We start from the raw sequence: 565 nt of genomic DNA, 5'->3' as shown, positions 1-565 counted from the left end.
GCATACACACACACACACACACACACACACACACACATACATATAAGCATACACACGCACACACACACACACACACACACACACACATACACACATACGCATTACACACACACACACACACACACACACACACACACACACACATAAGAGCACACACACACACGCATACACACACACACACACACACATACACACACACACATACACACACACACTGCATTACTACACGTGACATACACACACACACACACACACACACACACACACACACACACACACACACACACACACACACACACACGCACACACACACACACACACACACACACACACACACACACACACGCACACAGACACACACACACCTTATGAGTTATCACCAGATTTGAAACACAGTTCTTTTTAATTAACTCTTGTTGAACCAGAACTGTGGAACATCCACCAGTGATGGATTCAATGACCTGTGTGTTGCATTCAGTGTGCTGCCGTAAATACTGTAGCAAACTCCAGTTCCAAACATTATCACTTTCTACTTATTATTGTTTTGGGGGTTTTAAAAAAAACA

The 565-nt window shown here is 43.5% G+C and overlaps 1 protein-coding gene across 1 annotated transcript in view; it reads left to right on the top strand.

The window, feature by feature from the left end:
* Positions 1–399: 399 nt before the first annotated feature.
* LOC122771273 (axin-2-like) overlaps positions 400–565 on the top strand; it is a 37,214-nt gene continuing 37,048 nt past the window's right edge. The window contains exon 1 of the mRNA XM_044028744.1: positions 400–565. This exon is cut by the window's right edge and continues 328 nt beyond it. The gene's annotated coding sequence lies outside the window, so the exon portion shown is untranslated.

This window comes from Solea senegalensis, linkage group LG6 (assembly GCF_019176455.1).
Source record: "Solea senegalensis isolate Sse05_10M linkage group LG6, IFAPA_SoseM_1, whole genome shotgun sequence".
NCBI classification, from domain to species: Eukaryota; Metazoa; Chordata; class Actinopteri; order Pleuronectiformes; family Soleidae; genus Solea; species Solea senegalensis.
Note: the sequence above shows the minus strand (reverse complement) of the source record. Positions and strands in the feature narration are given on the sequence as shown.